General features: G+C 40.5%; 1 protein-coding gene across 2 annotated transcripts in view; it reads right to left on the bottom strand.

Annotated features, from left to right (window-relative positions):
- The window catches only part of LOC111155014 (palladin, cytoskeletal associated protein), a 231,261-nt gene that overhangs the window by 126,770 nt on the left and 79,742 nt on the right, over positions 1 to 24,749 (bottom strand). The gene's annotated exons all lie outside the window — the stretch shown is intronic.

Genomic DNA, 24,749 nt, shown 5'->3' with positions numbered 1-24,749 from the left:
GGAATAAAGAGGAGAGAGAGAGGAGTACTCAGTGTATGTGTGTGTGTATGCATGTTGATATATTCATACTAACAGATACAAACAGATTTTAAAGGCACAGTAATGAAAACAGTGTGATACTGGCTCAAGGGTAGACACAGGTCAATGGAATGGAAGAGAAAACCAGAAACATCCACAAACACGCAGAATTTAGAGAATGATAAAGCTGCCGTTTCAAATCAGTGAGAAAGTATGGATTATTCAATAAACCACAGGAAATAATAAATTTCAATCTGTACCTCACACTATATGACAACATAAATTCCAGATGGTTTAAATTCTTAACGTTAAAAAAAATTAAACCACAAAATCTTGATTTAGAGCAGTAGCATAATTTTGAGGGTTTCACATTCCTGGTCCTCCCAAAACTGGAGAGAGCCATGCTCTGGGTTATTTTCCAAAAATCTTTTTATACCCTTAGCCAGAAGCTACCCATCAATAATATGATATTTAAATATTTAAATTTATCATCCAAGCTTACATATTTCAAGAATCACACCTCTTCAAGGACAGATAACGTTTACTTATGAGAAGGCAGTGCCTTTTATGTAACAATTTAAAAATCACGCAGCCTAATTTTTTGAACCCTCAAAAGGAAAGGAAAAAACACCAGAGGAAGAAAGTTCCTGCTAATCCATATTCTCTCCAGCATTTGGTGGTGTCGGTGTTCCGGATTTGGGTCATTCTCATAGGTGTGTAGTCTGTGTGTCCTTATTGTACAATTTGCAAGTCCTCATGACCCATGATGTTGAGCTTCTTTTCCTATGCTTATCTGTCATCTGTCTCTCGTTTTTGGTAAGGTAATCATGCCTTTTTAATTTCTGTATTCCTAAAGCTTTGATATCTGAATCTTGGTGACCCTGGAGATATTGCCCCTGCCCCCCAGGGCTAGCCAGTTTCTAGAGATATTAGATGACTCTCCTTCCGGCACACCTTCCATACAAGGTCCAAACCACAGCCTCCTTCTGGACTGGGCTTTCACACTCAGGGCACTGTTCCCGAGCTCCAGCCACCCCAGAGCCAGACAGCAGATAGCAACACAGGCCCCGGAGCCTGCTGAAATTATTCAGACTGGACAACCCTAAATTGTCTGACCCTTTCCTTCGTCCATTCCTTAAGGTGGAAACCGTGATAAAGGCTCTTGCCCACGCTTCCCCCTGGCTCCCTCTGCCCCCCGACCAACCCTGGTGCTGCCCGCTGTGGCCGTGCATGGAGTGGCAAGTCCCTCCTCTCGGGAATGGTGTGTAACAAACTCCCTTTCAAACAGTGGTCATCTTCTGATCTCCTGATCCACTGGCCTCACTACACCTGGATGATAGCAACACCTGCGTTTATTTATTTATTTATTTATTTAAATTTTTAATTTATTTTTAAAATTTCTTTTCAGTGTTCCAGAATTCATTGTTTATGCACCACACCCAGTGCTCCATGCGATTCATGCCCTCCATAATACCCACCACCAGGCTCACCCAACTTCTCACCCCCCCCCCCCCCAAAACCCGCAGATTATTTTTCACAGTCCACAGTCTCTCATGGTTTGTCTCCCCCTCCAATTTCCCCCAACTCCCTTCTCCTCTCCATCTCCCCATGTCCTCCGACACCTACATTTAAGAAAACACAATGGGTCTTCACTTTGTAATGACTCATTAAACTGAACATTCATATTTCACTCACTGCAGACATAATTTTTTTCACATTAAAAACAAGTAAACAGATTTTCTACTTAAAAAAATCATGCTCTGGTTAAGCAGAAAATAATAACTGTCATATATTCTGTCTTTCTAGGCATTTTCCTAAGAAAGATCCAGTTCGATGTAATCATACTGAACTTGTGAAAATTCCTGGATTGCGATTTCATCTTTAAGCTACTACTCAAAGAAAAAGTAGGAATTAGGTCATTTCGTCTTCTGTCTATGGGAGTGAGCAATATTTCTTGCAAGTCAGTGAAATTTTAAAAACTGTTTGCTACACAGCAAAACCCAGCGAAAGCTAGCTACTTAACAAAGATGCCAGATTACAGCTGAACAGTTTTAACATTACTGAACATGTTTTTAATTAAAGTTATACATTTTTTTTGTTGTTCCTTTAAACCTCAAATGTCATTTGCAAACATTTCAAGTTACTATTTAATCCAAAGTATATCTACACACGTATGTGTGTAAATGACTGATTTGGCTTTTGAGGCTTGCTCTCGGGAACAAGTGCTAACAAACGCTGAAATGCTCAAAAGTTTATTGCTTAGAGCGCTTAGACCAAGAGCATAAAGAATAAAGGAATAAACAAAAGTAGCTAACTACAAATAAACATCTAAATTCTTAATCAATGAAGAGGAAAATGGTGAAAAATGCCTCCCTATACACAAGGGTCCCACCAACTAAATTTAAACCAGCGCTGCCCACAAGCAGGGGGACTGGGAGAGGGAGAAGCAGGCTTCCCGCAGAGCAGGGAGCCCAATGCGGGGCTCGATCTCAGGACACCCCCCCCAGATCATGACCTGAGCTGAAGGCAGATACTTAACAACTGAGCCACCCAGGTGCCCCGATTAATTTAGATTTAAATAAACTCATGTAGTTAGTAGTTCCTGTGTTAGACAGCACAGGTGTGCCCTTCCTCTACTGAAAAAATACTACATTTTAAAATGACTTGTATAATACTTCTGAAGAAATCACAAGTACCATAAATCAAGATTGTAGGTAGTCTCTCTTGACATCTTGTACTCTAGAGGAACACAAAAAAGATGATCCCAAACAGAAAACTTGAACAAGGAGATGTATTCTAGCTGGTTCATTTTAGGATTATTATCATGCAGTATAAGAGTAAGTTCTTGATGAATCTTTGTGGGGAAATGAATAACTAAGTTCATGAATGAATCGGCAGGCAACTTACTCCCGCCCCCCTTGATTGGGGTATGGGGAAGCTTATGGCAAAGGGTAAGCATTTCTTTGAAATTTAGGATCATTATCTCTCATCTTTTTTTTAAAAAATGAGTTCAATGGTAATAGAGTTGGATGGATGGAAAGTTAGCTAGATAGAATGACAGTTAATTAGTTTGATAGATGGACCTTAGTAAATGATTTTTAAATGTTGAAACTCCCACTGGGATGTCTCGGTCTTGCTTTCGGACCCGATTAAAGACTGCAAGCCAAGCTTTTTCATGTTCTTTCAACCCCTAAGTTATTTTTTCTGCTTCAGGAGAAAGGAGTCCATTTTATATAACAATTTTAAAATGATACAAGTTAATTTTAAAACCCTCAAAAGGAAAATAAAACCACCCACACTACCAAGACCCAGAGATAACTGTGGTGATAATTTGTGGCCTATCCATTGTTTTTTTTTCTTTGCTGACTATACATACATGTGCATGTAATATTCTAAAGTAAAAACTGGACTGTACTTAACGGTATATTTAACTTGTTTTTCAAATGTTCCAATACTGGTGAACATATTTCTATGCCAGTTAGTATACTATTTTAATCAATTTTATTGTCTGTATAGTATTCCTTTGCCAAAATCTATTTTATTTTGTTATGTTAGTTACCATAAAGTACATCATTAGTTTTTGATGTTCCAAGATTGTTTATGTATATAACACTGCAATCCAGGCCCTCCTTAATACCCATCAGCCTGCGAGCCCATCCCCCGCCCCCCTCCCCTCTAAAAGCCTCAGTTTGTTTCTCCGAGTCCACAGTCTCTCATGGTTCATCTCCTCCTCCAATTCCCTCCTTCTTCATTTTCCCCTTCCTTCTCCTAATGTCCTCCATGTTATTCCTTATGTTCCACAAATAAGTGAAACCATACAATTATTGACTTTCTCTTCTTGGCTTATTTCACTTAGCATAATCTCCTCCAGTCCCATCAATGTTGATGCCAAAACTGGGTATTCATCCTTTCTGATGGCTGTCCACTGCCAAAATCTTAACGTGAAGCACGATCCTATCTTTTCCCTCTGTGCATTTTTCTATGTGTTTTTTTCTGATGCTACTTCAACAACTTTGTCTATTCAAACTGGTTTTAAAACTTTACATTATTCTCTACAATTTATTGGGATTGATCTACCTTTTTCCCCATGATTTCTCAGTTAGGTTACCGTGTTCCGGTGAGATTACAGGATTTCAGACTTGAGACTGCAGTTGCTTAGAGGGTTTTCTCCCTACCGGTAGGGGTCTGGTAAGCAAGATCTAGAACATCAGAGGTCAGATTTCCCAACCTAGAGGCAGGATTTGGGAAGGGAGAGGAAAACAGTTTCATCCCTGGAGCATACACGGGAACTCTGGTAAGACTCCTATAGCATTTCCAAGGGGTTACTGCTTCCCAGGGTATGAGGAATCTCTGCATCAAAGAGTCAATGTTCAAAATGCTCACTATCATTCATGGTGAATTTTTTTGATCTGACTCTGAAAGTCTTTTGAGTTCATCGGCATGAAAAAATGAGTTTCTACTAGGTTTATTCAGTAACCCACCCATACTTGCATAGAAGATAAGGGTTTGGTGAGGCAGTTTGTTCCAGCCAAGTCACCAACTTGGAACCAGAAGGCAGGAGCAAGGACTGGGATTCACTTTCGTCTTTTGGACAAGGAACAAAGTTCCTTGTCCCGCACATTCACACACAGAGCAATCATTTGAAAACATACAGTACTCCCCTTGTTAAAATGGAATCCCACTGGCTAGCTAATTGATTCACAGGTCTGCTAACTCCATACTAACAGCTTAAATTAAAAGTTAATGAAACACAGTCAGGACTCCATTATATTTCACTTGTAACAAACTTTCTTAAAAAAAAACGAAAATGAAAACAAAACAAACAAACAAAAAAAAATAAGAGGGAGAAAAGTGCTTGTGGTTCATTAAAAGAAAAACGTCTGAGACATCATCCTGAGCTGGAATGCACCCACAGCCAGAAGCATTCCGCAGCCCGGTCTCCCTGCCAAGTCCTGGGGAAGCTGTTTCTCTGAGGCAGGAAAGAAATCCCCGCAGGTATCCCATGACCAGACTGACCAGAGCTCATAAGGCAGCATTGTTTGAGGCTCTGCAGGGTCCGCTCGAGATGGGAAAAATATGTTCACATAGACTACTGCGCACTTTACAACTTCACACCCCAGCCTACTATGAAACTCACATTTGACTCACACAAAGTCCAGGGGAGGTGGGGAGAGCTCTTTACCTCCCCCACAATTCTGAGTTAACAGAAGCCGTTTATTTCTCCCAAATAAATGAAGGTGTGTGTCAGTTCAAGAGTCAATGCCCTGGTGTTCCCCTTGATCTGGTTTCCTTGTCTCAAGACCTCAGTGGTCGCCCTAGGCTGATGGCTCGCAGTTGTCTCCAGCCCCAGCTTAAGCAACCCGCTGCTGCCAGGCCGTCTCCACTTGGGTGTTTTCACCAGCACTTCTAAGACAACGTGTGCAAAATCGTTCCCCATTTTCTCCCATGAAGCAACTCTCCTGCTTGGCTTCCTTTCAGCTTTAGTGGCACAGGAGGCTGGAAACTGTGAGTTACCCTTTACATCCCTCCCTTACTCATCGTCATTTGGGATCAGAGAACAATTACAGATGCCCAGCCGAGCAGCTTGGGCATGTCCAGAAAGTAGTGGACACTGCAGATGCTTGCCTGTGTGACTGCATGATAAATGTCTTTTGGAAAATTATTCTGTTTTCGGCATATGGTGTCCTATCATATCTTGTCAACCAGTCACTCACTCTAGTACTAATTTATTGGACAAATACTATAACATTTGCCCCTCATGTCTGAAATCCTCCTGGCAGCCCTCTTAGGCACCTACGACTGTTACTCCCTTCTTATGGATGAAGGTTAGAAAGCACGGGAAGCACAATCTCCTTGCCTTGGCTAGCCTGGCTACCTTGCTTTACTTTAAATATTTATTTTCTGAACACGTAGACTTTGTTCATTCTCCTCCTGGTCTCCATACCTCTTCCCCAAAATGCTCTTCTCTTCCCACTTTGTGCAAATGAATGCTGGCCTCCAGGACTCAGAACCACGCCTCCTCCTGGAGACCCAGGTGTTCCAGTTCACGTTCATCCTGTCCCCTCTGAAGGTCTCCACTCATTCTCTGTATGATGTCTGTGTTGCTTAGCAAAATTACCTGTCTTGTTTCCCAAGTACACTAAAAGCTCCTGGAGGTCAGAGGTCATCAAGATATTCTTTTATGTTCCTCTAGTACTGAGTAAAAATATAACTGGTACTCAGTATTTATTATTTAACTGAATCAAAATGATAAATATTGCCTCTATGAAAAATACAAATTACCTAAAGGTGTCTTTGGCTTTTTGTAGTTACTATACAATATACATTCTTCACTGTTCAATCAGAGTAGTATATCACACACCTGTGTGGCTAGAAATGCTGTTTTCTTCTTTTTATTAGAACAGGAGTCAACAAATTATGGCCCAGTGTCCACATCTGTTGTGCTGCCTATTTCTGTAGACAACGTGTTGATGGCATAATGTCATGCTCTTATGGGCTGTCTGTTGCTACTTGCATAGCTCAAGGACATAACTGAATATTTTTCTATAGAGATCAAATGGCCTATGAAATCCCAAATATTTATTATTTGGCTTCTTACCAAAAAAGTTTGCTGATCCTTGTTTTAGACAAAAACTAAACAAAAGCATCTGAATAGGAAACACTTCTGCTGTTTTTAATTTGAATTGATTTTCCCCTATTTTCTTGACACTCTCGGTATAGTTTTCAAATTAGCATCTACTTATGGTTTGGGATAAAAATCGGAGTAAGCATAATTTGCTCTGCATCACAACACAGTTGTAAGTACATTAAAAAAAGAGTTTGCTGGAGTAGTGTGCCTTGGAAAGTTTCTTCCCCTTTTCCCAGGTTTCTCTTGACCCTCAGCATTCTGCTCTCATCCACACCTTTCAGCGTTTCACATGGTTGTACGAAAACATGAAATCCCAGTGATGGTTAGCAGTCTGGTCAAATTTGCTTGTTGTTGCCTAGATTTTCCATGCTGGTGGAGGCAAAATGAGACATGGGTAATAAAATTTGGCAATCCCCAAGCCAATTTTATCCGGTTTCAGAAGGTTGGGAGAGACAGACAGCATCTAGCTCTAATGGATGCCAGGATTTTTTTTGTCTGTTTTTATTTGTTTTGCTTATTTTTAAATTTTTTAAATCAAAGCAATGACAGCAAGAGTGGGCCTTCCCACTATTCATAAACAATAATGCAAAGCAGTCAGTTGATGAATTAAAATCATATATTTTCCATCTAGTGATGAAATGACTTCAACTTTTTACTTGAATTTCTTTTAGTCTAGCCTCATTCTTGGCTTCTGGGAACCCTGCCTGTGTGCCTCATTTTTGAACCTCTCTCCTAGGAGCTTGCCTAGTTACCACTGCTCCTTTGACTGTGTGATTCTCATAGTCCTTGGGAGTTCTGACTCTGACCAGCAACCCAGTGGCTGGGTCTCTACTGCCTGCTGACAGGTTTCTTCAATGTTGACAGCCTGCTCAACTCCCTTGAACCTTGAAGCAGCATCTGCTCCCAGACTTCCTGTCATCATGTCACCACAGTGCACTGTGATGGCCCACCTGGCCTCTGCCTTTGGCCCTGCACCATGCTGTGCTTATCCTGCCTGCTGCACCAGCCATGCCAGCACCTGCAGCATATCTGCCCAGTGCACTGCAGGGTTCTCCCCCAACAGGTCCCCATCCGCCCCTCCCACTGTGCTCAGCTGGGGTCCACCCAGTGTTGACTGGAGACTGGACGAGACGAAGGCAAGGAAGATAGTTCCAAACCCTCCTAAGTCTTCTCAAATACCACACTGTACAACAGTCATAAGCCTGCTGCATATATAGCCAGAGTTCAGTACTTTCCCTACTTTTTATTCCAATTATTAAAGGCCCTAAGGACAAACTTACCACTCAGAAATGACATCCAACAATTTTCTCAGCACAAAAGCTAGAAACAAGCCAATAAATATGTGTGGCTCTTTTTTTTTTTTTTTTTGAGTAAATATCATTATGTTGGCATCTTTAAGCATTTAAAAAAAAAAGATTTTATATATTTGAGAGTGAGAGAGAACACACAGAGGGAGAGGAACAAGAGCACTCCCCACTAAGTAGAGAGCCCAATGCGGGGCTCAATCCCAGGTCCCTGAGATCACAACCTGAGCCAAAGGCAGACACTTAATGGACTGAGCCACCCAGGTGTCCCTATATTGGCATCTTTAAAATAGTTCATTTTGAATGTTTTCATATACAGACTGTTGTCTATGGCTCTTTTTAAAACAGTATATACATTTGTGTGTACAGCACATAATACACATAATCTTTGGCATTAGCCTGGGGGTGATTCTTACAGCTAAGCCTTGGGTTTATCCATGGCCCATCCTTGCTTAAGAACTGGCTACAGAAAAGGATGAGGTAGGGTAGGAGAGAATGCTGTACAATTTTGTGTGAAAGGGAAAATTCCAGAGTACTAAAACAGGTTAACTATGAGTAATATAAACCTTAACAAGAGAAAGCAAGTATTTATCTAGTTTCTAATAGTCCTTAAAGGTACATATGGAAGAGGAAAGTTGGAGCAAGAGCTTTAGTCAGGGACTGCAGCTCTTCAGTGACAACTTGGTGGGTCGGGGAGACAGTTACTATGAAAAGGTTCTACTCCGACAGATCGACTAACAAAACCATATTGAGAATTTATAGTACATTAGAAATGACGAAAAGGAGGCACAGCAAAATGTATAGCAAAATAATTACAGAAGAAATGTGAAGATAAAGTGATAAGGGTATTTTTTTCAAAGAATTTATTTATTTATTTATTTGACAGAGAGAGATCACAAGTAGGCAGAGAGGGAGGCAGAGAGAGAGAGGAGGAAGCAGGCTCCCCGCTGAGCAGAGAGCCTAATGCGGGGCTGGATGCCAGGACCCTGAGATCATGACCTGAGCTGAAGGCAGAGGCTTAACCCACTGAGCCACCCAGGCACCCATAAAGTGATAAGGGTATTAAAAGAGAAACAAATTGGTAGTCAAGTCATTACCACAGAATATTATGTGGAACTACTGGAATCGAATTCTTGGTGAAGAATGTTGCAGCGGCTCCATTAAGTGGATAGGAACTAGAAAAACATGACAGATTAGCAAAAGTTTTCCTGCAAGGTGCATTAGAATCCAAATAAAGCACACAATCTAATAATGTGTGTTCACGGCTATCCCAGAATCCATAAGTTCAATGCAATGAAGTGTGTGTATAAGGTATTCAAACTGAATTTGCACCTGCAAACTGTAAAACTAGACAATATTCCACCATGAAAATAAAAGAATGTCCTTTCCAGTATTCTTTTCATAGAATTCAAAATTAACAGTTTCTGAAGAAAAATGAGGGATTTCAGATTTTTAATGAAATATACAAAAAGTATATTGACAAAATGGGTATAGGATTCTTTTACTTCCATATAGCAAGAAAAGCAATGATGCTCGTTTAACTCCAAAGGTAATCTGGGGTAAGGGTTACACCGCAATAACACAACTACTATGGATCAATCCAAATGGAGCCAATAGCCAGCAGGTAATTTTGGAAGAGAAGACATATTCTGACATCTGGTATTTAATTCTTTTAGATCAATGAAAACTTCATATGATCTTCATTTTTCATGCTGAATCATATCACAATCTCATAAGCATCAAAAATACTAAATACTTAAAAATTCAGTATTAATATATTCTTAGCAAATGTTAAGAGCCTCAGTCTGCTTGGGACCAAATAAATGCTAGCTCCTCCCTTTACTAGTTGGGTGACCTCAAATTGTCCTTGCTCTCTGGATGCCATTTTCTCATCTGTAAAATGAAGGTAAAAATGGCATCTTTCTTATAATGAGTGAGGAATAAATGAACTCATATTTTTGAGGTATTTAGAGCAATGTTTAGTATATAATCAGTACTATGTGAAGGCTTAATATGTAAACACTAATCAACTATCTACTGCCCTAAAAGGATTCACTAACAGCTCAATCATAGTTACAAGATACACAAAGATAAGTTTAAGTGTCTATTTTGATTTTTAAAATTTATATTCTAGTTCCCATAAATGTGCCATATATGTTGAATACTTTATCTATTTTAAACAATAAGTATATGAACGAGTTGGATCACTTCCTTAGAGACTGGGATGTTCTTTAGGAGATGGCTCGGTAATGAATATCTGCTAAAATGTGTCCAGCCTCCCTCTGTCTTCCAATGTTAAGATTCTGTGAGTTAGAAACAAAGAGATCCTACTAATCATTCTCTTAAAAAGCAGAGACCAGAGCATTTATAGACTTCTCTAGAGAAAAAAAAATACAAAAGAGGTAAGAGGAAGGAAGAGTTTTCTTGACTATGGCTTTCCTAGTCATTTCCTTTTCCTTCTTCATCCCTCCTGGTGCCCTTCCTCAAAGACACGAAGTTCATCCAGAGGGAGAAAAATGGATACAAAAGGATAGTCTCAGGTTGAGGTGAATCTGGTACCTGCTCTGTGTTCTTTGGGGCTGATTATAAAATCGTCTGAGATTATTATGAGCTGTTGGCAGAGGTATCTTCTTTTCCTCAATCCAGTTGGTTATTCAAAGGACAGGTGAGGGCGAAATTAGACAGCGTTGAATGAACAAGGTGGTGGAAATCCCAGGAAGTGCAAAGTACCACTGAGCATGCTGACCTAAGGCCTGAACACATGTTATGAGGCATTGTTTCCCAAGGAAATAAATTTTTGCTAAACTTGGGTGGGAGGGAGTATATTCTGATCACATCAAGAGGAGAAAAGAAAAGGATGTTCTGGGATTAACAATCTCTTCTGTGAACTAAGTGGGGTAGCCTTGAAGATCTCCATAGTCCTTGTTCCCAGGGATACTCTCTGAAACTATGCATAAAACCTATTGGGACCCACTGAGTTTGTGTCCTCCTGGTCTTCTGATTTTCACCCTCCAACTTCTACTGTCACACAGATATCTTGCTATCACTTACCACACCCTACGTAAATCTATAAATCTTGAGTCTAGTTCTCCTACACATAGAGCCTAAGTCATACTGAAATACACTGGTGTTTGTTGATATGCTAAAGAAGGAGGCCAGAGGGCACCCCTCTAGTCCAAGGTAGCATTTGTACATTTTTCCAAAGCCCGGTCTTCCCCATCACATTTATCTTCGAACAGGGACTCTATTTCAGTGCAAGGCAGCAGGAAGCTTTGTGTCAAGGCTGACATAGAGAGCAATAAATGGGATAGCATAGTATTTACAGTGCTCCCCCAAATACTTATGCTTCTCTTCCATATCCATCTTCTGTAGGCCACACTGAGAGTTACTCAATAAGCTTAGTCTTATGTTAACTTTACTCAGGAAGGTTGAAAAGACCCTTAGCCTGTCTCCTTTCTCTTCTACTATTTTCTTGGTGAAACTCAAATCAGACTCTCTTACATGAGGTTGCAGAAACAATGTGTGTATTGTGTGTGTTGCAGAAACAATGTGGGTGTGTGTAGGGGGGGGGTCTCCTCTTTATTTTCAATGGTCCTCAGTCAGAAGCACATAAATATTTAAAGTGGAGGAAAAAACCGTTACTTATGTCAGTAAATAAGCTCTGGCTGGCTTAGGTGGTATTTAGTGCACAGAGACTAAATCTAATAAGCCAGGTAGAGGCCCCAAATTACCAGTATATGGGAATATTTAAAACATAAAGACACCGAGCAAAATTTTTAGCAAATCCAATCCAATCATACATATAAAGGATTATATATCATGATGAAGTGGGGTGGTTCAACATATGAAAATCAAGCAATGTACTGTATTTTAGAAAACCATATGATCATCTCAGGAGAAGCAGATATAGTAATTTACAAAATCCAACATCCCGATAAAAATTCTCAGTAAACTAGGAAAGGAGGAAACTTCTTCAACCTGATAAAGGATATCTCTGAAAAACCACAGCTAGTATCATACTCAACAGTGAAAGACTGAATGCCTTCCCCTTAACATCAAGAACAAGGCAAAAATGTCCATTCTCACCACTTCTATTCAACATTTTATTAAAAGTTCTACCACTGGAATGTGGCAAGAAAAAAAAAATAGTGGGCATATAGTTTGTAAGGAGAAATAAAACTGTCTTTTTTTAAAAACATGAGAGTGCATGTAATAAATCTTTTTTAAAAAAGCTACTAGAATAAGTTTAGCAAGGTTGCAGCTTATTGGATCAATACACAAAAGTCAATTTTATTTCTGTAGATCAAAATGAACAATCAGAAATTGAAATTTAAAAGCAATTTGTAGGGGCACCTGGGTGGCTCAGTGGGTCAAAGCCTCTGCCTTCAGCTCAGGTCATGATCCCCGGGTCCTGGGATCAAGCCCCACATCAGGCTCTCTGCTCAGCGGGGGGGCCTGCTTCCTCCTCTCTCTCTGCTGCCTCTCTGACTACTTGTGATCTCTGTCTGTCAAATAAATAAATAAAATCCTTAAAAAAATAAATAAAAATAAAAGCAATTTGTAATAAAAATATAAACCACTTAAGAATAAATCTAACAAAATCTACTGAAAACTATAAACGCAGCTCAGAGAAATTAAAGAAGACCTAGTAAATGGACAGATATACTTTCCTCATCAGTCAGAAGACTCAATGTTTCTTAAAGAAGTTGATTCTCTGAAATTAATCTATTGATTCAACACAATCTCAATTCAAATTGCAGCAGGCTTTTTGATAGAAATGACAAGCTGATTCTAAAATTCAGATAGAAATGTAAAGATTGGCTACACAATAGCCAAACAATGGTGAAACAACAAAAGTAAAGGACCAGAATGATGTGGTTTCAGATGTACTATAAAGCTACAGTAGTCAAAACAGTGTAGTAGAGGCATTAAGGCAGGCAAATAGACTAAAAGAAGAGAATAATGAGTTCAGAAAGAGATCTATTTATATACAGGCAACCAATTTTTGACAAAGTTACTTAGGCAATTTAGTGGAAAAAGGACAATCTTCTTAAATGGTGCTGAAACACCTGGATAGCCATAAGTCGCGCGCCCCCCCCCAAAAAAAAGAAAAAGAAAAAGAAAGAAACTCAATTTATACCTTACACCATATATAAACATTAATTCAAGGGCACCTGGGTGGCTCAGTGGGTTAAAGCCTCTGCCTTCGGCTCAGGTCATGATTCCAGGGTCCTGGGATCGAGTCCCGCATCGGACTCTCTGCTCAGCAGGGAACCTGCTTCCTCCTCCTCCTCTCTCTCTCTCTCTCTCTCTCTGCCTGCCTCTCTGCCTACTTGTGATCTCTGTCAAATAAATAAATAAAATCTTTAAAAAAATTAATTCAAAATAGATCATAGGGAGCACCTGGCTTTCTCAGCTGATAGATCATATGACTTTTCTTTTTCTTTTCTTTTTTTTTTTTTTGAAAGAGAGCACACACCCATGCACAAGTAGAGGGGAAGGGAGAAGTAGAAGCAGATTCCCTACAGAGCACAGAGTCTGACAAGGGGCTCAACCCCAAGACCCTAAGATCATGACCTAAACCGACCCTTAACAGACTGAGTCATCCAGGTGCCCCAGAGCATGCAACTCTTGATTTGAGGGTCATGGATTCGAGCCCCATGTTAGGCATAGAGCTTACTTAATTAAAAAAATAAAATAAAATAAACTCTTTAAAAAAAAACAAAATAGATCATAGATCTGAACCCATAACATAAAAGTATAATGTGTATGCCTAGAAGAAAATAGGAGAAAATCTTTGTGAGCTTGAATTAGGCAAGAATTCCTTACATATAATATCAAAAGTATGATCCATTAGAGAAGCCAATAAATATGACTTCATGAAAATTGAAAACTTCAGCTGTCGCTGTTGAGAGAATTAAAAGACAATCCATAGATAAGGAGAAAATGTTTGCAAAGCATATATCTGATAAGGGTCTTTAGCTAGAATATATAAATAATATAATAAACTCAATAATAAAATAATAAGAAAAAAACCTAATTTTAAAAATGGGCCAAAGATTTTAACAGAGAGTTAATTAAAGAAGATATACTGATGGCAAATAAGCTCATGAAAAGATGCTCTACTCATTAGTAATTAGGGAAATGCCAATTAAAATCATAATAAATACCACCACACACCTATCAAAATGATTAAAATATAGAAAAACTGGTGATACCAAATACTGGCTAGGATGTAGAAGTACTGGAACACTTGTACACTGATGGTGGGAAAGTAAAATGATACACCACCTCGGAAGGCAATTTGGTAGTTTCTTTAAAAGCTAAACATTTGGGGCGCCTGGGTGGCTCAGTGGGTTAAACCGCTGCCTTCGGCTCAGGTCATGATCTCAGGATCCTGGGATCGAGTCCCGCATCGGGCTCTCTGCTCAGCAGGGAGCCTGCTTCCCTCTCTCTCTCTCTCTCTCTCTCTCTGCCTGCCTCTCCGTCTACTTGTGATCTCTCTCTGTCAAATAAATAAATAAAATCTTTAAAAAAAAAAAAAGCTAAACATTCATCTATCATATAATCTAGTCCTATTCCTAGTGTTTTATTTAAGAGAAAAGTATAAGTCCATCCAAAGACTTGGACACAAGCAGCTTTGTAATGATAAAAAACTAGAAACAATTTAAATATTGACTGAATGCACAAATTGTGATCTATATCACATGTATAGATATGCCATATATAGTGCACATATCTATAGATACGTGTCATATATATGTGTATATGTGTGCATATATACACATATATATGTAATGGAATCCTATTCATCAATAAAAAGAAATAAACTATTATTCATGCAATGCAACATGGATATGTTTTTAATAATGCTGAGTGAAAGAAGCCAGGTCAAAAAAAAAAAAAAAAGAGTACATACTGTATGATTCCATTTACATAAATCCCAAGAAAATGCAAATAAATGCACAGCGACAGGAAGATCAGTAGCTACCTCAAAGGAGTGAGGAGCAGGGAGGGTAGTTCCAAGGGGGTAACAAGAAAATTTTGAGAGTGATGGACATATTCCTTATCTTTGTTGTATGGATATATAGACATATGTCAAAATTTATCAAATTTTGCCCATTAATTATGTGTAGTTAAGCCTACAAAATGTTAAAAATTATATGGAATGAAAAAATCACCTGGAATATGAATACCATAGTTAAACTAGAGCAAAAATCTTTGTGGAGCGGTAGTAAATTGGGTAGATCACACGGAAGGGGGTTCCTGAGCAAGTGGCAAAGTTCGATTTCTTGACCTGGGTGGGGTTATCAGGGTGCTTGCTTTATAGACATTACAAAAGAATTCATTACATATATAAGTTATTTAATAAGCTATTTTTCTAAATAATTACTAAGCCACATATTCGTTTTGTGTGCCATATATTCTATACCTGTTATATTTTACAATAAAAAATTTTTAATCCTAAAAAAAAGTTAAGGAAATAGTGACTTGAGAGGAAGAGACCCATAAAATATGACTCAGTTGACGATAGGCACATTTCCAACTTTTATTCCCAGGGCTATACAATACTGAGGAAAAGGAAATTGAAATGATACGTGGTTAAATTGAAAATGAAGTTAAATAGACTTGTTAAATGGCTGGAGCATTTAACGAACATTTCCTAAATGTTAGAGGGGAAGCCAGCTAAATGCTATCTGGAGTTGGGTGTGTACCTGTGACCTTTCAGACCTGAGTGGGAGAACAGGCAGGGAGGTGGGCAGGGGGGCAGGGTGGGGTCCAGCACATGGCGTGGAAGCTAAGGAACAGGCGTTGGTAAGAAAGAAAGGCAAGGGCCAAGAGATCAGCAGGTCTTGGCATGTTCTAGACGAAACTCACCATGGGGTAGTAGAGGACCATGGTCCATAGTGCGGGTTCTGGAGTTAAGCTGGTTGGATTCCTATTTTCATTCTGCCACTGAGACTGGTAACATGCCAGCTGTCTGCCTTCCTTTCCTCATTTGTAAAGTAGCGACAAGGATGTGAAATGTGGTGAAATTTAAAGGAGATAATGCCTGCACAGCACTTAGAAATCGTGTCTGACATTCAGTAAGCAGGTTACCTATTGTTACAACTGAATTTTTAAATTTATACATATCAAATCTTAGTGGTTAACTAAAGGAACTTGATTTTAAAAATAGCTTTTCTAGGGCTATTTCCAGGGCTTGCCATGATAAAAACCTATGAGAAGCTCCTGCCAGGAAGCCCATTTAAAGTATGTTTCATTTTGGGATTCCTCAGACCCCAAGACTTTGAGAGACAGTAGGCAGGCTGAGGTGTCCAAATCATATATGGCTTCCTAAACGGCTCTTCATCTCAAAGCGATAATTTCTGGTACTTGGATTTTGGAAATTAAACATACTAATTTCATTTGTTACTGTCATATTTCCAAATAATACTCATACTCTAAAATTCTTAGGAGAATGTCAGCCAAACCAGCATGGAGCCCTCAGAGACAGGATGCCTCATTTTGAAACAATCACCGCTAAGGAATAATGCAAGCCCATCCCACGTGCAGCTAGTGAGAGTCCCCACACTCGAGTGTGCCCTCCAGCTATGGAGACTCGCCCTCCATCCTGCATTCCCTCCTCCCCCTGCCTTTTTTTTTTTTTTTCTCTTCTCTTTTTGTTGGGGTATGACACCTATGGTCTTTCGTTAGTTCTTTTACTCATTCATTCAGCGTGTTTAGTGAACACCTTCTAGTGCTAAGCCCAGGAAAGACAAAGATGAATGGCATGCACATTTCCTGCTTTTAAGCAGCCTGCCACCACTGGGGCGTTAAGCCTATTTATACAATGAGGGTGCAGAGAGGCTGCGGAGAATACAATCTGAACCGTGTGCGTGTATCACTCTCAGAATACAGGAACTCTCTATTTATATACTTGCAACTTAAAAGCTTCTAGAGAGAAGATCAAACCCCAGTCCCCAAACTCTTCACGTGTGCTCCTTTTGGTCTTGGGCATCATCAGTCTACTACTGTTTGTGTTTTGAGGATATTTCATAATGATCAGGTCCATTTGGCAAAATGAAAGACTTGAAAAAGACCTGTGAGAGGAGGTGTACAATAAAGATGAAAATAAGAGCAGAGATAAGAAGAAAATGGAAAGAGGGAAGAAGTGGTGTCATTTGTAGGGGATGACTTTGGTGCTGACCTGGTAGCATGTAATGCTACGTGGCGTTAGGAGCCTAGACTCGGAAGCACCATAGCCTGCATTCAAATCCCAGCCCTGTCACCTGCTAACTCGGTAACCGGGCATCTCTATTTCATTATCTGTAAAATGGGTATTAAAAATAGGCCTGAGTCCTAGGGCTTCCATGAGGGCTAAATGCTAGGCACACACTATGATTTGTAATATAGTTCAAGAAGAAGAGTTTCTATATGTCAGTCAACCAAAAACTGACAGAGATATGCCTGTGCCAATATTTCTGCTCTCAGCAGAATGTTTATAAATGGGAAATAGATTTCTCTTTATAAAAATATATACTGGGGCACCTGGGTGGCTCAGTTGGTTAAAGCCTCTCCCTTCGGCTCAGGTCATGGTCCCAGGGTCCTGGGATTGAGCCCCGCATTGGGCTCTCTGCTCAGCGGGGAGCCTGCTTCCTTCTCTCTCTTTCTCTGCCTGCCTCTCTGCCTACTTGTAATCTCTGTCAAATAAATAAAATCTTTAAAAATAAATAAATATGTGTGTGTGTGTGTGTATATACACACATATATGTGTGTGTGTGTGTGTGTATATATATATATATATATATATATATATATATATATATATATACTGCCTCCACCCTCCCCCCACAACATATCCTAAACACCACTTTTTCAGAGGGTTGGCTTGATCAGCAAGTGACAATGACGTGCTGCTACCTTCCCTAGCCTCCCAAGGATGCTGAGTGGATGCCAGAGATTGGATGACAGATGAAACTTCAAAGTGTCCAGGGATGTGCTTCTGGGTAGAGGCCACTGAACCTACAACAAGGGGAATTAGCAGAGGGAAAGATGGTAGCCTCTGGCACCAGATGGTAAAGAACCCCAGCTGGGGTCTTTGGTTGGGGGGTGGGGGGGGCAGGTGACAGCTGAGAACAAGTGCATCCAGAGTTAGGAACGATGCCATTGCAAAGAACTGGACTGCACCGTATTGACTCACAGGAGGCCAGTGCTGGGCCTGATGATCTTTGGAGAACAGGGCAGTAAATGTTGGATGTGAACATATGGGTGCGTGCCATTTACCTGCCCTGGGAACAGATACTGTTGAGCAAAAATCAGGTAAGCAGGACCACACAACAGCAAGGAGTCGAGCCCAGCTCCTGAAGGTCTCTTCCAGACTCTGGGCAAATGTAAGTTTTTGAAGTTCAGGCAAGAGACTCTACGTGTCTTCACGTTCTTATTCTGCCTCTAAAATATGTCATAATATTGAATCTGTCATGCTTTGAATGTTAGGCTCAACTACCTCTGTGGGAGGGGGGTACTCAGATGTGTTTCTGTTTATCGTATTTTACAAACTTTTGTCTAGAGACTCATGAAAATGTTTGCCAAAGGGATATGCAAATAATGTGCTTGAAATAAAACATGTATTTTTGAGCTAAGAATTCTGAGACCTTTGGAGGAATATTGATCTGCATGCACTCTTGGGTTCAGAGATTAAGTTTTGATTCTTAGGTGCTTTTTAATTGTTTGCGGATGCCCTGGCTAGATCTGAGTTTATAAAAAATGGAGCTTTTGTAGCACTTTGGAGATGTTTGTCTAAAGTCATGGAGAACCACCTGATTTAGGGAACAGTAGAAAGATCTGTTTCAACAGGCAGAGAAGGCATGAAAATACAGAGAAGTTTTAGTGCTCCATGAAAAACGGAGATCCTTTCTCACAGGCCAAGCTGAACCTTCGGTCTTAAGTGGATTAGCTCTGGGGATCCACACAGTGCATGGGTCCTGGTGCATTTCTGTAAGGTCCTGTCAAGTCGGTAGGCCACATGGGAAAGCTGCCGGGGTGTGCGGCTCAATGATTACTGATCTCGAACCCACTACAGCTCAGCCATGAGCACTGAGGAGTGCTCACAGGAAGCGCAGAGCATGGCCCCACCTGAAGGGATATAGACTTTCCTGTTCTAACCGGCAATTAAACGTTTGAAATCATACCAAATCCTTGAACTAAGCTTGTGGGTAACCCAAGTCTGAATATTGTCAGAAAGGGCCTAACTTTAAACAACCCGTCCAGGATACTATGCTCTTAGTGATAGAAAGGAAACACTGTGATCGGTTTGGCAATGTATTAACGTCTTTCTCTCCCTGGACTCATCCTTGACCTTCTTCTAGGACCCCTCCTCCCTGACCACCACCCTCTCCCACAGAGATAGTGCCGTTTAACTTCAAATAAAACAAGAGTAGATTTTGGATGCCTGCCTGGGCTTTGTATGGACGTTGCTGAAAGCTTTGCACATAGAAGGAAGTTTGCGCAGGGCCTCATTTGGGAGAGATGAAATATTTTAATAGCAGTGTTTATGTTCTCAGTCTGTAGATAACCAAAAACCAGCAAGATTTTACATCAGGCTTTGAGATGAAAAATATCACCCACTCAATGGAAACACAAATTTCATCCCTTTTGCCCTCTGGCCCTCTTAACGCTATTAGTGTTCCTCTAGATTTCCCTGCTCTCCTTGAGATTTCTGAGTCACCACAGAGGGAGACCCAATGCGATGTCTGGCCAAGTTTCGCAGATCTCGCATTCTCAAGAAAAGCAGACTTGAAAGGTTTCCTCTCAGCGTTCCCCAGGCTCTTCAGACAGTCTGGAGCAGAAACTGTCTTGGGACCCATGACAGAGTAGACACCAGAATTGCAGCAGGCAGGGGGAGTTCAAAAGGGCAACGCCGGCCTAGAGTTAAATCCTAGGCAGCAGCTTTGAGACCAGTCTACCTCTCACAGACGGAGGGAGCGTTCCCAGACTCCACACTTCATCTTCACCTTACAAGTTTTGCCCTTTGAGGGATTCAAGCCTGTGATTCCCAATCATTTTTCCTCTCCCTAAAGATGGGAACTTACACAGACAAAGCCAATTTTTAAATGTCACTGTGAGGACAGTTTTAACAAATAACTTTGGATTCCTGCTCGTGGGCAGACGTATGCACATACACACTCTTCTAAGATTAAGTGTGCTTGAAAATCTGATTTATATAAGCAAGGAGAACAGCTCGTTTTTAATAACTGACTACATTAAAATAGATGTTAAAATAGATGTTCCTCACTGGAAAAGTCACCAATGCACACTCAAACAAAACACATACCATTCAAATTAGCTGCCTTGGCTAAACTTATTTTTATATTAATCTGTGCTCTCCAAAAAGAAATTGAGTCTATGTTACACATTCCTAATGAAAACAATTTTAATAAACAGACTGTATGCATGTGAATCATGAACATACAAGAGTATAAACATTTGTAAGAAGGAATTTTTTGAAACCCATTGTCTCGAGTCTATTACATAGAACATCTTTCTTTCTTTCCTCTAATTTTAACCTTGATCTCTATTCCAATATCAAACCTGCCACGTCTGAGAATAAAGTGTCCCAGGGAATAGGGAGTGTCCTTAATGTGAACATCAAAAGAGCAGCCATCACAGGCTGAGGAGTTGTCTTAGTCCTTCCTCTTCTGACAGAGTTTTCTGACACTAAGGTGTGGACAGCTTATACGTGCTCCCAGGGTAGGACATGATCTTAGTCAGGGATCTCCAACTATACATCCTCACGTATTATGAAAGAGTTGTGTCAAAGATGAACAGAGATACCGATAAGAGAACAGGGAGTTCTCATGGAATGGAGATGGGAGAAGAAGTCAGGTAAACTTCATGGAGGAGGTAATATTTGAGCTGTGTCTCAAATGATGAATAGGCATTTTCCAAAAGGACAAATGGGGACCGGGCTGATGGCGGGGAGGAAGAGGATGGGAAAGATTCTAGGAGATTCCAGTGCACCTGAAAGTCTGAACCATGGTGGGGATGGGTGACAGCTGGGCAATGGCTGGAGAACAAGGCTAGAAATATGCACCAGTAGGGTAAAAACCAGCTTCATATTGAGGTCACTTCTTCATTGGGATACAGGAATATTCAGAAGCAGAATGATATGACAAAATCAGACACAAGGAGTGACAGAAACATCAGCATGTTAAGGAAAACCATAAGTGCTAATATTTTTGTAAAAAGTACTTTATATATATCAACATAAGAAAAGTTAACAATGTTATCTGAGTATCGCAATTTCAGAGATTATGTCTCAATTTTTTTTAACACTGCTAGGAGTACGTATTACTCGTATAATAAAAGGAGGAGAATCATTCAGTGTGCATGTGTACAAGATGAGAAAAGAACAGGCCGAAGAGTAATTCCTGTGGAAAGAACCCAGTGGCTTTCTTTAGCTGACCACACACACAGTCTGTGCTCGGGAATGGCTCTGGTGGCTCAAACACCTGTGTTAAATGCAAACTTAACTAAAAGCAGCACAGGGCCTAGATTAAGGACACAGATGAGCTGGTTGTTATAGTCTTAATACTTCCTGTGTTTATTAGAACAGTTCTGAAACGTTACATCCAGTTCTGGGGACCAAATTTAAAGAGCTAAAATTGAGTTCATCTGGAAGAGGGCTGTCAGAATGAGAGGGATGTCTGAAAGCCAAGTCATAAAAGAAAGATTTATGATTCCTTGAGATGTTTATACTAAAGAAGAGATAACTGAGGAGGGTCACTGCCGCCATCTTCAAACACTTGATGAGCTGCCATGTCAATGAGAGATAAAACATCCCCTAGAGTTCTCAAAGCCAGAACTAATACCAATAGCTGGAAGCTACAGGGAGGCCAGTTTAGACTGGACATAGAAAAAAACAATTTCAGTTGCAGCATTATGGCTAGAAGTGACCGAGTTCTATCCAACAGCTTCATAGCTGACACAAGTGACTCATTTTGAGGCACAGTGACTTACTCCCAAGACCCTTGAGCTGGTCAGTGGAAGAACAAGGGCCAGACTCAACTCTCATGCCTCCAAGTTCAATACTCTCCCCTCCAACCCCACCCCCAACCACCATGCTGTCTCCCAGTGACAGCAGATGGCCCAGCAATGGTTTGGCTTTCCCAGGAAGTAGGCTCCCAGTTGCTACATGTATCTGAGCACAGGCTGGACGACCACCTATTTAGGCTGCTTCCAGGAATGTCTGTGATAGGCAGGATGTTGGAATGGATAATCTGTAAGACTGCTCTCCAGTTTAAGCTGCTATCATTTCAATTTGGGGAAATAGCCTGAAGGTTAGGGTTGTGTGAAAAGGAGCTCTAATATTCAGTAAAAAGAAGTCTAAAACTTTGGAAGAACAGCTAGAAAACAGAGGTGGAAGAAACTTCTTAGTAGTTTTCCAGTTTCTTAGCAGGGCCCACCAAGGTTATTATTATTCTCATTATATTGGTACATCATTCCCACACCCCACATATGGCAGGAGCCAGGGGTGTGTGAGTGGGGAGAAAACTATCTTTTTGCTTTGGTCCCTACCCTGCCAACTAGAAAGCGTGATATCCCTACAGAAAGGGATTGAGTCCATATGGGTGTGCCCTGAGTGATGGCAGAATGCCACCTGGAAATCGTCACAGAACAGACTATAAAAACACTCAAAGCATTTTCATTCATTTTGACCTATGCCAAGAAAAGACTCACCCTCTTCTGCTCCCCACCTCCACCCACCACACTTAAAACAAATCCACATACCCATTAGTAACTCAGCCATTTATTTGGCTCACAATCATAGGAAAAGGGCTGAATTGCTTACCTCACTAGTTGCATATCCAGATCCTGAATCTATACTTAAAAGAATGTTCAGTACAGGATTTCCCTCATTACCAGTGAACTGTAGACGACAAATTCATTAATTAAAAGCTATTTGCTGGCTCCTGGTATGTCTGTTCTTTGGGAAAGAGATTAAGATCTGTGGCGCACAGTAAGCTGGCCTACAAAACCGGAACCAACTTCTGCAATGCAAGCTGGCTCCAAATGTAATGTCCATAAGCATGTGCCTAAATTAATCTAAGACGAAATTGTTAATCGATGCTCTTGTGATAAGATATCCTCTTCGCGAGGCGCCTGGGTGGCTCAGTGGGTTAAGCCTCTGCCTTCGGCTCATGTCATGATCTCAAGGTCCTGGGATTGAACCCCACATTGGGCTCTCTGCTCAGCGGGGAGCCTTCTTCCCCTCCTCTCTCTGCCTGCCTCTCTGCCTACTTGTGATCTCTTTCTCTGTCAAATAAATAAATAAATAAAATCTTTAAAAAAAAAAAAGATATCCTCTTCACTCTGAGTTCACTGTGTGCTCAGAGCAACCATTCACATTTGCATCACCTTGAGCCTTTTTTGGAGATGACTTTTAGTACGTTCCCTTTCTCTCCTAAGATGGAGCCATTCCTAATGTCATATCATAAAGACCATGCCCTTAGCCTCTCACGATGGTTACCAGTGACTGAAATCAATGTTCTCCTCTATCTTCATCACAACCATCATCAACTGCTTCTATGTACTGAACACCCTCTAGTTGTCAAATATGGTGCTAGGTATTCCTACAGGTCTCATCTCATTAATTCATTACTTTTTAAAAATCCTCATCTTTGGGGCACCTGGGTGGCCTTTAAGTGGGTTAAAGCCTCTGCCTTAGGCTCGGGTCATGATCTCAGGGTCCTGGGATCAAGCCCCACATCGGGCTCTCTGCTCGGCAGGGAGCCTGCTTCCTCCTCTCTCTCTGCCTGTCTCTCTGCCTACTTGTGATCTCTGTCTGTCAAATAAATAAATAAAATCTTTTTTAAAAAAAATCCTCGTCTTTTGGATCATTGAAATTACTCACCCAAGTCAGAATTATTAAGAGCTGGAGGTGGGATTCAAGCAAGCTTTTTCTGACTCCCAGGTCTGTTAACCCCCACCCCACACAAGAGGACTTGGAGAGAAGCCTGCCAACCATGAATAGTCTTTTTTCTAATTTCTACTGGAAACTGTATATTAGACATTGTATAAACCCCTGTTCCAATGAGGAAGAGTGAGGCTTGATGCAAAAATGAGGCTTGATAGGAAATAAAGTTGGAGCCTGGTCTGACCAGGAGGCGTGCAAGTAGAAGACATGGCAGAAGGTGCTGTTTATTAAGAGTGGAGGACAGGAGAGATGTGGGGACCCCAGAAGCAGTTAGAGAGAAAGGGGAACTTGTTTAGAGATGGTATGGTTTGATTCAGGCCACATGGGATTGTCTGGAAGGAGTCTTTTTGCCTGACACATGGAGGTCAGTTAGAAAGGGTTTGAGGTAGCATTCTGAGGGGGAATTTTTTGATGCAGAAAAAAAAAAAGCACAAAATGTTCCTAAGGGTCAATGTATAGAAAGAGGTTTTTAGCCTAGAGATGATCTATTTATAAAATATATTTTATATTAACTGTCATATATACTGTAGAAATAAATTACCTATGGGAAAATGACACAGAAAAAATTGGTCCTATTATAAATCATGTTGTTTTGGGTCAAGTAACAAGAATTAGTCACTCACTCCTCTATTAATTTATTCCCAGATATTTATTGAACACAATCTTACTATTTATAAAGTGTCCTATCTATAAAGCAGATATATCGTTTACTACATATCTTCTTATCTATAAGAAGATATGTAGTAAATATATTCCTTAAATGGAAAATTTGCAGCATCTCCTTCCTCCCTTCCCCCAGTAGGACAGCTGTCACCTGAGGATATCAAAGCATAACAGAGACGTG

This window comes from Enhydra lutris, unplaced genomic scaffold (assembly GCF_002288905.1).
Source record: "Enhydra lutris kenyoni isolate GAN:26980312 unplaced genomic scaffold, ASM228890v2 scaffoldscaffold3, whole genome shotgun sequence".
Lineage (NCBI taxonomy): Eukaryota > Metazoa > Chordata > Mammalia > Carnivora > Mustelidae > Enhydra > Enhydra lutris.
This window is presented reverse-complemented; position numbering and strand designations above follow the sequence as displayed.